At 42.1% G+C, this 12,373-nt stretch overlaps 1 protein-coding gene across 1 annotated transcript in view; it reads right to left on the reverse strand.

Annotated features, from left to right (window-relative positions):
• The window catches only part of LOC127578562 (leucine-rich repeat-containing G-protein coupled receptor 5-like), a 138,256-nt gene that overhangs the window by 74,982 nt on the left and 50,901 nt on the right, over window positions 1-12,373 (reverse strand). The window lies entirely within an intron of this gene.

The raw sequence follows: 12,373 nt of genomic DNA on the forward strand, positions 1-12,373 counted from the left end.
GCTGGTGAGATACCTCCTTGAACCATTGTAGCCCTGTTGTTGAAGGAACTCATGCATTGGTGTTGGGGTGGGGGTGCCAGGATTTTGACCCAGCAAAGATTAAGGGTAATGTATGTCCGGGACTATTTGAAGAAACCTTGGTAAACTGCAGCAATGGAGCTCGTAGATGAAACACACTGCAACTACAGTGAGCCAGTGGAAGAGGAAGTTAAGGGTGGCTCAGTGGAGAACTAATAGAGCTGCTGCCTCACAGCTCCAGCGATCTGGATTGCACCCTGACCCTGGTGCTGTCTGTGTGAAGTTTGCATGTTCTCCCTGTGACTGTGTGGGTTTCCTTCGGATACTTTGGTTTGTGGTGGACTGGACCATATTCAGGGATTCATCTTTGGATCTGAATGAATATGCCATGGCTGTCACCGACTTCATCAAGACCTGTGTGGTTGAGTGTGCCGTCGAGAACATACCAAGTTTTCCCAAACCAGAATCCCTGGATGAACCAGGAGATCCTCAGTCTGCTGAGGGCTAGATCTGTGGCACTGAAGACCAGTAATCCAGAACCCTACAAGAAGACCAGGTAGGACCTACAGAAGGCCATCGTGAGAACGAAAAGGCAAGAGTGAAGTTAGAGACACAACCGGATGCACGACAGCTGTGGCAGGGTTTGCATGCCATTACTTCCTATGAGGCGAAACCTAACAACATAAATGGAAGTGATGCTTCACTTCCTGATAAGCTCAATGCCTTTTATGCACGCTTTGAAAGGGAGAATAACACTACACCTGCATCTGGTGACCCTGTGATCTCTGTCTTGGAGGCCAATGTCAGAACATCCTTCAAGAGGATGAACCCTCGCAAGGAGTCAGGCCCCGACTGTGTACCTGGCAGGGTACTGAGTATCTGTGCCGACCAATTGACTGGAATGTTCAAGGGCATCTTCAACCTCTCTGCAGTCAGAGGTTCCCACCTGCTTCAAAAGGGCAGCAATCATACTGGTGCCCAAGAAGAGCAGGGTGAGCTGCCTCAATGACTACAGTCTGGTAGCACTCACATCTACTGTGATGAAGTGCTTTGAGAGGTTGGTCATGGCTAGAATTAACTCCTGCCTGAGCAAGGACCTGGTTCCACTGCAATTTGCCTATCGCCACAACAGGTCTACAGCGGACGCAATCTCACTGGCTCTCCACTCGGCTTTGGAGCACCTAGACAACAGCAGAATATACATCAGCCTGCTGTTTATCGATTACAGCTTGGCGTTCAACACCATCATCCCCTCAGTACTAATCAATAAGCTTCAAAACCTGGGCCTCTGTATCTCTCTCTGCAACTGGATCCTCCACTCGGGCGCACCTTAAGGATGTGTGCTTAGCCCACTGCTCTACTCTTTCTACACTCATGACTGTGTGGCTAGGCACAGCTCAAACGCCATCTATAAATTCACTGATGACACCACTGTTGTTGGCAGAATCTCAGATGGCGATGAGGTGGTGTACAGGAGTGAGATATATCGGCTGGTTGAGTGGTGTCGCACTCAACATCGGCAAGACCAAGGAATTGATTGTGGACTTCAGGAAGGGGAAGTCAAGAGAACACACACCAGTCTTCATTGAGGGGTCAGCGGTGGAAAGGGTGAGCAGCTTCAAGTTCCTGGGTGTCAACATCTCAGAGGATCTATCTTGGGCCCAACACATTGATGCAATCACGAAGAAGGCACACCAGCAGCTCTACTTTATTAAGAGTTTGAGGAGATTTGCTATGTCACCAAAGACTCTTGCAAATTTCTACAGATGTATGGTGGAGAGCATTCCGACTGGTTGCATCACAGCCTGGTACGGAGGCTCCAATGTGCAGGATCGAAAGAGGCTGCAGAGGGCTGTAGACTCAGCCAGATCCATCACAGGCACAACTCTTCTCACCATCGAGGACATCTTCAAAAGGTGGTCATTAAGGACCCTCACCACCCAGAACATGCCCTCTTCACGTTACTACCATCAGGCAGGAGGTACAGGAGTCTGAAGACCCACAGTCAACGTTTCAGGAATAGCTTCTTCCCCTCCGCTATCAGATTTCTGAATGATCCATGAACCCATGAACACTACCTTGTTATTCCTCTTTTACACTTTTTTTGTAAATTATCGTAATTTTTATGTCTTTATGTCTTGCACTGTACTGCTGCCACAAAACAACAAATTTCACGACATATGTCAGTGATAATAAACCTGATTCTGATTCCCAAACCCCAAAGGTGTGCGGTTGGTAGGTTAATTGACCACTGTAAGTTGTTCTAATGTGTAGGTGAGTGGGAGAATCTAGGGATAGTTAATGGAAATGTTGGGCAAATCAAATGGAATTAGTGTAAATAAGTGCTAATGGTTGGTGTAGAGTTAGTGGGCCAAAGGGCCTGCTTTCATACTGAGCAACTCTATGGCCTCTATGACCTATTTTAGATGGTGCTGAACTGCTTGAATGTTGTACTGGCTGTACACTCAATTGACTGGAGAATTTTCAATCACACCCCTGACTTGTGTCTTGTGGATAGTGGAAAGGCTTTGGAGCATGAAGAGGTCAGTCATTTACCACATAATATCCGACTGTTCTTGAGACAACAGTATTTATATGGCTGGTCCGGTTAGGTTTCTGGTCAGTGATGGCCTCTCAGGATGTTAATGTTGGAGCTTTGGTGATAGTGAAGTCCTTGAAGGGGGCAAGACTACATTCTCCCTTGTCAGAGATGGTCAATGTCGGGCACTGGTGTGGCATGTACATTACTTGCTGTTTAACAGCTGAAGCCTGAAAGTTGCTCAAGTCATTCTGTATGTAGTTACTGATTGCTTTGTTATCTGAGGAGTTGCCATTGGAACGGGATATTGTGCAACATCATCAAATATCCCCACCTTTTGATAGAGACATGGTCATGGGTAAAAAAAGCAGAAAATACTTGGGCCTGGGACACCAACTTGATGAACTCCTGCAGACATGTCCTTCATTTTGAGGAGCATTAAAAAGACATCATCTAAAGGGTCAAAAAATAGGGTAAATGCAACTATTGATTGAAGGAGTTAAGTATTACCGACAAATGATATTTTTCCCCGCAATTAATGCATTAACGAATCATACAACTATTTAAATAAGAGACTGAAATGATATGAACAAAAATACTGAGCATGCAGATTGCTCCCTCTTACTCTCCAATTTGCCATATTGGGATGTAAAGATATTGCAGTCAGCAAAGAAGGAACGGTGTTTGATACCAACTCCTCTGACGGAAGCCAATACACTCCTTGTGGGGTTTTGAGTGACAACCTATTATAATGGTCATCCAATACACTGTACTGTTCTTATTGGCTCTTTGTGAGCAAGATAAGCAGTGTAAGTCTTTTCAAATGATCAAGGAGTAATGGAGTCAAAGAGTAAGAAAACTTTGGCATCTGCACTGACCATCAAACCCCAATTACACTAATCTCATTTTCCTCTCTCATCTCCATCTACTCCCCTCCCTCCAATATTCCTGTCACCTGCCTGCACTAAGAGGCAATTCACGGTAGCCAATTACCTTACCAACCAGCACCTTTGACATGCAGGAGGAAACCCATGTGATCATCAGGAGAACTTGCAAACACAGACACAAAAATTGGCGGGATCGGATTGGGAAGGTGAAGCAGAAAATGGGACTGTGGGAATGGCGCTCCCTATCGATAACCGGGAAGAACTTGGTCATCAGGTGTGAGATGCTCTCAGGGCTGCTGTACTTGGCGCAGGTGTAGCCTGTTCCTCGCTCCTCCGGCTTGGAAATCACCTGTGCCGTCTTCCAGTTCATCTGGGGATCCAAGATGGAGCGGGTCCAATGGGTCACCATACACAAGTCCCTCGACAATTGGGGTAAAGGTGTCCCCAATGTCGCCCTCATCCTGATGACCACCTTCGTCTGTGGCTGCATCAGGCTGTGTGTGGAACCCAGGTACGTGGGCACCAAGTGTCACTACGTACCAAGGTCCTACCAGTCCCTGCTGTTGCAGAGGATAGGCCTGGCCCCGTGGCCACACAACGTCCCAGTCAGCTGGACGTTGCCGCACTACCTGTCCTTCGTGGAGAAGTTCTTCCAGACCAACACCTTTGACCACAAGTCCATCAGGCAGTGGTCAGCACAGAACATCCTGCAGACACTGCAGGAGGAGGACTCGATGGACACTGTGGGGTGGTTCCCTGAGCAGACTGTCCAGACCATCTGGCAGAATGCCTCATCACCAGAACTCACCAACAAGCACCAAGACCTTGCTTAGCTCGCAGCGAAAGGGGCCCTCCCAGTCAGATCCTTCCTGCATGGTCAGAACCTCACTCCCAGCACGCGCTGCCCCCGGGAGGACTGCGCTGGGGACAAGACAGTCGCCCACCTCTTTGCAGGCTGCGGGTTTGCGAGGAGGGTGTGGTGAAAGATGCAAGAGTCCTTGTCACTGTTCATCCCCAGCAGCTGCGTAACAGAGGATTCTCTGATCTACGGGCTGTTCCCAGGGACACACACAGAGACGGACATCAACTGCTGCTGGAAGGTCATCAGCTCGGTGAAAGACGCCCTTTGGTCTGCCCGAAACTTGCTGGTCTTCCAGCACTGTGAGATGTCTGTAGGGGAATGTTGCTGACTGGCACATTCCAAGCTGCAGGAGTACGTGCTGAGGGACACACTGAAGCTGGGTGCAGCCAACGCAAGGGCTCGGTGGGGAAGGACTACAGTTTAGGGTTCTTCTGCCACTGGAGAGGGAAGGGCGGGGTCAGGTGAGAAAGCCCCTAAATATTGTATATACGGGACTGGGGAGCCCCCAGGGAGCCACACGTCTGCCATTGGTGTTGTTTTTTTAATATAAAAAGGTAACACTAATGAATGATCTGTACAAGAATGTAACGGCTTGCACTGTTTTATAATTGTATATAGTTTGTCTTTTATTATGAATAAAGTTTATCTTGGAATAAGAAAAACATGCAAACACAGACAACACCCAAGATTGGTATCAGACCCAGGAACTCCAGAAAATTTCTGCAGCTGTGAGGTATCAGCTAAGTGCTGTGCCATTGTGCCATCCTCAGTTCAAGAACTGTTGCTGAGATATGTCAGGAAGAATAAATGAGACTTAAATTATGTACAGAAATCAAAATAACAAGGAAAGATATATGGAATTAAGAGAAAGAAAGAAAATATTTTCAATACCAGCTCAATTCTGAAGGAATTAGTCCACACATACAAATACAGCCAATGAAGTAGCTTAGTGATGATAATGACGAACTACACCAGTAAAAGTTCACTTGTACCTGAATGTATCAGTCCTATTTTTTTTCCTTTGCTAAGTGGGTGAGTAAAGAAACTTCAAGCCCTGACTGGTGTTTTAATGCAAGGTTTTGGGATAAAGTGCTAGTTCTGTTCACCCTGTGGGTGACCAAGAATAACACTGACCACAACTTGCCAATTTCTGAGTTTGAGTGCGTGTGTGCATAATCCGGACCCTACGGTCTGACTTACTCTGCAGTAACAGTCAGTGGTGATAACATCACCATTACTTTCAATGAAAAATATAAGCTACTTTGTTTCCACCTTAATAGTCTTCAGTGGCATCTGGAAATTTTCTTTAGAGATTTCAGTCAGCTGGAAGAATTTACCCACTGCTCTGCACACAGGAATAAACACAAAACCTAATTCATCAACTCTCATCCTAAATGTGAGTGTCTGTGTGCTATGAGGTTTAGACCCTTAAATATTTTTCCTTTTTCCAGTGTTTATGAATGTTAATTTTTTTCAATCTCTGTCGTGGATCATTGGTTCTGTTATAAATTCCAGTAGCCTGGCCAGAGGGGCTATAGGTTCTTTTATTTCAGGGCTGCATTCCTGTGGCTTGGGGTCCATCACTCAGCCATTAGTTGCGAGACAGATGTGTTGATGTGTCTGCTGGTGGGTTGATTTTGTTTAGCTGTTTGTGAATTGACTGCTTGTGAATGTCAATGGTCCAGACTTCCTGTGTACAATGAATTTTAAAAAAACATTGGGAAGAAATTTATTCAGTGCCTTTCCTCTTCAGATTTTGCATCATTTCATTATAGGCTGCTCCTAGATCCTTAGGATGCAGTCACGGTATGGATACCAATTTCAGTCTGTCAACTGAAATACTCACTTGTGCCTTCCTTACATCACTCAGATTTACACAGAATCAGGAGAAAGCCCTTCGTGTGTATAGAGCTCCTCGACACTTGCCCACTACACTTTAAACTTACTGAGAGTGTAGGCAAGACTAAGCTATGGGTACATGTATAGCATTTGCAGCAATTTCTCAAACTTCTGAGGTTTTTCCATAGTATTAAACCCAAGTAGAGCAGCACAGTGTTTTGCACTGCTCCCATGTGAGCTGTGGTGGAGGGTCAAGTTATGTCTTTCACTTATCAGTGCTTACAGCATGTAAATCTGCTGCTCCAATCACTGCATTGTATTAGGTTTGGAACCTGTCACCCACCCACGTGTGAGGAGGATATTTAGGTCCACAATAATAACTCTTTCATTATAACCATGAAGGAATGTAACCATGTGAACTCCCTAATTTTTATTTCCTTCACACGGAGTTTGTAGTTTTAAATTTGCTTCCTTCCCAGAAATATATGGTGGCCATGTTTAAGTTGCATTGCTACTAAATGGGAGAGGCAAGCATTGCTTTGCAGTACGTTGGTGATTTCTTCCTGCATTTTTCTGTGGCACAGGTCTCAACACTTTGCTTAAATTGTTGACTAATTTCATTCCTTGCCATTCATTAATTATTGCAATTTTGCATAAAGTTCATTTCTGGTACAACTCAGAGTGCTGTGCATGCACTAAATAGTTTTGTAAAGCTTTTGTCATCATTTTATGAAGTGGAAAAAGACCCATAAATCACTGTGCTGCATGGTAGGAAATGATGGGATCGGATCAACCATCCATTTTACAATCTGTCTCATTTTACTCTGTATTAACATCTTTAAATTTAATTGATTTTAAATGCTGCTCTCATTGAGTACATAAACTCAGGAAGGTCAAAATGAACAATGTTTATACAGGATGTTTTGCATGCTGTTACATTTCCTGCAATTTTTATTTCCTAGTTTTATTTTGTTAATGTTTTCCCAGATTAAAAAGAAGGAATACATTTATATATGAAGGAATACATTTATATAACACCTTTTAGGACCTCAGGATATCATAAACCAAAGTTTTCAGCCAATAAAGTACTTCTGAAGCTTGGTTAGTGTAGTAGCAGAGGTACAAACCAAATGTCCTATTTAAATGATGCATAACCTGCCTAGTTTTGTATGCAATTTCTCTAGCTATAAACAATAACTTCATGTCAGCTTTCCTAATTACTTGCTGTATCGCGTCATAGCCTTCTGTGAGTCAGACATTGGGACTCGCAGATCCCCCTGCATTTCTTCACTTCCTTAACAATTAGATAACGTGCTTCATTTTTATTTTTCCTGCTGTTAACTTGTACACAACAAACTCCAACACACAGCGGTGCTGTTGCTTGTTTTGTGGTGTCAGATTAGCAATAAATATTGGCTAGGAACCCCCTGGTCTCTTATATCCAGTCTCTTTCATGTTTTTGAGGAGGCAACAATGTTATAACTCATCTTTTGTTGTAGCAGGGCAATAAATGATATTCACTGAAAGTTTTAATGGTCCATGAAAATATTTTCCTGAAATTGAAAGTTAATAATGTTGCAGGAACAGAAAAGTGTATCTGGCCCCTGAATGAACCGGAAAACAACTATGTAGCTCTTTAACCAATCAGAACAAAGGACTGTGGAATCAATGCAAGGACTGAGAAGGAAATGTAAATTTGATCAGGTGAATTCAATACCAACTCAAGGTCAGAGAGAGAAATAAAGCGAGAGAAGTATCATCTGGAACCAGAGAGGGAGTAAATGGCAAATTAGGAAATGTAAAAAAATACAAAGTTTAAAGCCTAATAGATATAACTTGCTTGAACAGCACACCTTGTTTGCAGCAGAAAGATTCAGTTGCAGTAGTCAATGTTCAGAGCAGTGTCAAAAGAATTTGGCAGCTAATCTATGTGGAAATGTCAAATGCTGGCTAGATCATTTAAGAGAAACCGTATCTTTTGTGGAAAGTTAGGATCAAATTCACAAAATCAACAAGTTCACACTATGCAAGGCTTTACACTGAGCCAAGCTTTGGAATGAGGCATTTACTAATCTAATGGTGGAAGGATCCTGGACTTTTCCATCTGTCTTTGCTTGAAACCATTGTAGCATTTGCTTGTGCCATTTGCTTGTGCTATTATTTTGGCCACAAATTATGGGCCTTTATTGTAATGTAAGTTTTCAATGTTGTGTGTTTTTCACAGTGGCTCGGACTTAGTTTATGTATGATTTTCATTACAATCTGTGTGATGACTTCTTATAACACCTTGTTAGACACAACTTAGTTGGCATGGACGAGTTGGGTTGGAGGGCCTGCTTCCCTGCTGTGCAACTCTACAATTTGGATTATGTTGGCTTTGGAGTTTACCAAAATATCTCAAATTTACTATTCTGTTCATCTTGTTGTTACATTTCTTGCAAGATTCTGATCTAATCCTGATTCTGGCTTACATTAACTATACAAATTCAATAAAGTATGGTGTGATTAAAACACAAGGATTACTAATATACTGGCTAAACACTGAAATTACCAAACTGGCATCCAAGGATGAGTTTGAATCCCAACATGGCAGCTGAATTATTAAATAAATACGGAATTAAAAACAATATAGCTTGGTATTAGTAATGGTAACCATAAAACTACCATGTTGTTGTTTAAAAAAAAACCCAAAAGCTTCACTAATAACATTCAGAGGAGGAAATCTATCATCCTTATCCAGTCTGGCCTGTACATGACTCCTGACACACCAATCACATTTTCTGAACTATGAGAACCTAAATTCAATGGACCTGTTAATGTTTGACATTGATGAGTTTTGATTCCCTTTCACACCAACATCTGAGTTTCAATTGCAAAGGTAATGACTAAAATGAATATTTTAATGGCCCAGATGAGCTTGAAGGTTTATAATTTTACAACAATGTATTTTAAAATGAGGAGTACATGGTGCTGGACTTTCAGTTCATCTTCCAACGTAAACTGGCAACTTCAGTTAAAGAGGCCACTTACGGCAGCATGCACAAAACCAGGACTGAAATATGATATTGTTTCTGACCACAAGTAAAAACATTTGATGTTAATCAATTCTGAGTAGCATGGAGTTAGAAATAAAAACTCCATACAGGTGCTGGCCTATAAACGACTTGCTTGAGCCAGAGAAAGGCTCCTATCCCAATTATCCTTGCTATTAAAGTCAAGCTATGGAGCCAAGTAAAAAGTGAGGACTTTCCTCATCTACTCCTATGGTATCAATCCATAATGTCAGAGTAAGGAGGCCAGTTTCAGAAACTAATGTTGGGCTCTGGACGAGGGAAAGGAACTTCTTACAAACATATTTACTTAATAATATTGCTGCAAGAAATGATTGGGGTATGCAAAGGGTGCACTTTGACCTCCACATTCACACTGACACAGTAAAACATTTGCTTTTGATTTGACGTAATGATGGCAGTACAAGGTTGGAGCCAGCAGCTGGAAGAGAAACAATAGATGAACTTCAATGGCCTCTATAAGGTAGTAGTGGGCAGCTCACTGCCAGAACCTCCCTTTGTTTCCCATTCTGATCCTGGAGCAGCTTCCCTCATTTTCTTCAAAGACTCTATCAGGCCAATTGGTAACACGTAGGATACCGATAAAAATTTGAGGTAACCGTTAGTGCTGTGCTTTTCAGCTGTATGCGTGGACGCTTCTCCTAACTCCACTTGGACTCATGTTTTGCAACGGCCACTGGAAACCCAAACTCAACCAATCCCCACAGCTACCATCAGCACCCTGGCCACTGCGCTGCTCCTAATCTCCGCAAAAACTGAAGGGATTTTGGAAGTGAGGTCGTCAGAGTAGCTCTTACTTCTCTGCTGGGACTGGTGATGGCAGAACCCCTCTTCTCCTGCACAAGAAGTGCACCTTTAATTAAAATCTACCCCAAAAGAGTCAATGAGTATTGAGAAATGTGCATGAATTCAATTAGGATACTGAGTGGCCATTTTGTGAACCAGACCATGCTCTTTTAAAAAGATTAATTATCACTATATTGGTGCTGCAGCCAAGTCCTGCCTCACTTCATCTTGACAAGAGCTGAAGGACTTGCTGACCACAGCAAAAGAGCCAACTACATTGACAGTGAGCCAAAGGGCCTGTCATAGTGCTTCTCTATGACACTCTGACCGAGACATTGATGTATCACTGGGCCAGATCATGTGAGAATGGCAGGTTTCCTTCTTAAAAAAGCATTAGTGACAGTTAGCGTTAAAGGTGTTTTATTTTTCAAACTGATTCTCTTTTACTTCAAAGTTTAAGCTTGAAATATTTAGTTCTGACAAAACTACTTTGGAACACATTGAAATGTTAGGTTAGTTTGAAGCAGGCCTGTTTTGGAAAAAGAGGAGAGCTCAGTGCAACCCATTACTACATCCTGAGATATTGAAATATAGAATGTTCACTAATAAAACAAATTACCACACCTATTCCTTAGCTACAACAGGAATGCGTATCAACTCCAGGGCAATTCCCAAAAGAGGCAGCCATATAAATTTTAAAAAGGAACTGTTGTAACTATTTATTCACAGCTATCAGTCTCTAAGGCACAATATCCTTTAATCAAGTTGAAGTAATTTGAGTCTACCCCAGCTGCGCTGAAATGTTTAAATGGTCAGTACATGATCTGAAATCAGCAACAGATTTAAACTGTATGAGACCAGCTGTTGGCAGAATATTACATGAGCTATTAATACTAACGTACAGTAACGGGGTGTTAATTCTGAGACAAAATTTCTGGGATGTTGCTCTTTGTTCTGCTTTAAGTTTCATCAGACTAATTAAAATGAATTAACCATGTCAGTTCAGTTGAAGTTGTTTAAGTTGCATTGAAAGAAAACAAATATCAAATTTATGTTCCATTATGAAATCAAGGTATTGCTTCAATTGAAAACTTGAAGCCTTTCCTCCTGAATTCAGTGAGACAAAACATACTCCAATGAACTGGCTGTATTATTGTTTTGAATCACTCATACCATATGTCTGGTCCACGCAGAAGTATAAGACTGAGGATCGACTGCTTAGGTATGTGATGCTGAAGCTCTCTTTGTGCTATCTTGCCTGGACTTTTTTAACCATCATTATTCAACCTGAAGGCTTCATTGAAGCCGTAGAGATGCTGTGGACAGGATGCATATTTGTAGATGCTTTTATCAGACTAACTTTGTAAATGTTCAATAAAAAACCCCTGTAATGTATTAATTACTTGCTTCATCTCTCCTTTTCATAAATATGTTTTGCTGGCTTTAACAAGCACAGGTGCATCAATCACATAGGATTTGAGACTTGCGGCCTTTCTAAATGTATCTGTTTTCCAAGCAGAAATAAAACATGTTTTATTACCAATTAGTGTCTTTATTAATATCAAATAATCGCTCTTGAAAATAAATGGCCAAGCCGTAGTTAAAAACAGATTAAACTAAGTAGTAATATCAGCACAGGGACTGCTGTGTTTTAAGGAAAGGCTCAGGTATTATCTTCCCATAGCAACTCGGGATAGGCGATAAATGGACACAGCCCAAGAACAAAAGTTTAATTAATTTTACTATATGTGCTTGAGATATATCAAATATCAAATCTTATATCACTGCCATTGTTTCTGTACAGCTCCCTCCAAGTCCTGTTCCTGCCCAGTACTGTCTACCTCTGGAAGCCAGTAAACATTCATCCTCTACCAACTGTGCTCATGTCAAATAACAGCAGTACATGGTAATTGGCTTCTAAAATTCAGCTCCATTTGAGGTAATGGAATAGAATTTCTGAAGCAGGATACATTGTGCAATCACCATACACATGCAATGCAATCAACAGAGGACAAAATCTACTGGTTCCAGACATGGCTATACTAGGCAGAAACAGAGCTAGGATGAAGTTCTGCAGCAAACAGGGACAATGGCAGTGATTTATGATTGTATATTTGCCTGTATAACAGTTGTCAACCAAATTAACCAAATTGCACAGTTTCCTTGTGACCCTGTGGATTCTTCCTGGGTACTTTGATTTCCCTCCCATATTCCAACACAGGTTGGTAGATGAATTAGCCACTGGTGTGTGGCTCCTACTTGCAACTTCAAACAATTCTAATAGATTTATCAACTATGATTGCCTTTTCACAAGTCTATGTTGACTCTAGCCAATCCTACTATCATTTTACGACTTCCTTCACAATGTAGT

This window comes from Pristis pectinata, chromosome 15, assembly GCF_009764475.1.
Source record: "Pristis pectinata isolate sPriPec2 chromosome 15, sPriPec2.1.pri, whole genome shotgun sequence".
NCBI classification, from domain to species: Eukaryota; Metazoa; Chordata; class Chondrichthyes; order Rhinopristiformes; family Pristidae; genus Pristis; species Pristis pectinata.